Source organism: Limulus polyphemus, unplaced genomic scaffold (genome assembly GCF_000517525.1).
Source record: "Limulus polyphemus unplaced genomic scaffold, Limulus_polyphemus-2.1.2 Scaffold20, whole genome shotgun sequence".
Taxonomy (NCBI): domain Eukaryota; kingdom Metazoa; phylum Arthropoda; class Merostomata; order Xiphosura; family Limulidae; genus Limulus; species Limulus polyphemus.
Window position 1 is genome coordinate 142,689 of NW_013665630.1, and position 2,036 is coordinate 144,724.

The window sequence follows — 2,036 nt, forward strand, 5'->3', positions numbered from 1 at the left end:
CGAAGTTCAAAACAAACAAAAAAAACTTATGAGAATAACTAATTTTTTTTCAATTCCGTCAACATGTCTTCCTATAAACATCGGGAATACTTATGAGAATGAATAACTTCAGTCTGCAAGTTGCAGATTTATAATCATTGGAACTTGGATTTGTATTCACAACAAATGTCACTAAATAACAAAGACTGTTGTAAAACTTTTCACATCGCTTGTAAATATTTTCATAATAGTCTTTGCAAAATTCTTAAGGTTTTCTTGACACTGCCAAACACATATATTCACCAGTACTCACTCTGAAAACAAACAAACAAAAAAACTCTTTCATTGAAAAACAAAGCAGGTTACCTAGATTTAGATAATAGCATCGTTGATCAAACATTCAAAACTTAAAATACATCCGACACTTTTTATTTTGAAGTTATAAACTTCGCATTCTTGAATACAAACATTCCAAACAAGCTGTGTTACAATTTTTACTACTTACAGCCTATTAGATACAATAGAAATTGTTGAATATTACAAGGTTTCGTGGACAGGGTTCGTAAACACACGCTTATTTTTCACATACGAGTGAAACAAATAAACAACAACAAATAAACCAAAATAGAACATATATTAATCCATTCATAATCATCGATAATTACATTTAATGTGTTGTTGTTGTTGTTTTTAATTAAGCACAAAGCTACACAATGGGTTATCTGTGCTATGCCCACCACGGGTATCGAAAGCCGGTTTCTAGCGTTGTAGGTCCGCAGACGTACCGCTGTGCCACTGGGGGGAGGGCAACAGTTTATAAGATCATTCTACTTGTTGTTTGTTAATCCACTACTGAATAATGCGCTTTCCAATACACCAAGAGTTTAAGGACACCGTGTAACAGTTCCATATATTTCATTACGTCATGAACTTTACATTAGATTCTGTTAGACGCTTTAACTGTCATGTTTACTGAATCGATTCGTTGTTTAAGTCTTATTATTGTTGTTATGATTTCTCTGTTGTTGTTGTTGTTTTTTTATCGCTTATAAATGTAAGCCAGTTCTTAGGGTTTAACTTTGTTTATGACTCCCGACTCTACGATCAGTACATTGAACCTGTGTAAAGGAGATAGCTAACCGGAAATATTTGTGTTAGATACAACTCATAGCATGTTTCGGAAATAATCTGTTATTACATTTAAGTTGGTTAGAGTATTAATATCATTATTATTTATTGCACAATTGTTTTAGTAATTTAATTTGTTATTTATTATGTTTTATCTTCATAAACTTTAGTAACTTTAGGTTTTTTCTTTACTGTCTGATCGTCATTCTATCCGACTCTTTATTAAACAGTAACATGCGTTGTAGTAATTTAATTAAAATATTAAGTTATTCTATATCTATACTATCAGAGATGTTAAACATACTTTTATTAGTAGTAAGTCTTTGTTAGGGAGGATTATATTAACTTTTGAGTACACTAGTTTCGCGCTTTTCAAGAGGTATGGTGATATGCGTGAACCAAACAAATTATAGGTGTTTTGTAAGTAAGGTATACTATTTTCTTATTTTAATGTTACTTTTATTAACAGCATCGGTTAGAAACGTTTAATATCTATATAAATATAATAGTACTGTCTGTCTGTTATCTGTTGTATATCTATGTAACTACTTCGCAGGGTCTGGATGGATCTTCACCAAAATTGGTATGGATGTTCATTAGGTCCATGCGGGGGTACATACATATTTTCGCCACTACTTCGCCCCTTTAGATGGATGTTCACCAAATTTGGTATGAAGGTTCATTTGATCCATGTGGAGATACATACAAATTTTCAGTTTTGCATTTTGCATTTTGCGGTTTTATGGGTGTTTTTACCACTTCTTAGCCTCCTGTAGATGGATCTTCACCAAATTTGGTATGAAGGTTTGTTGGGTGCATGTGGAGATACATGCAAAGTTGTGTTTTCAAATTTTGTGTTTTGCAGTTTTTATGAGCGTTTTTGCGTTTTCTACAATTACATATAAGGGAAGCAAATTTTCATGTCTCTA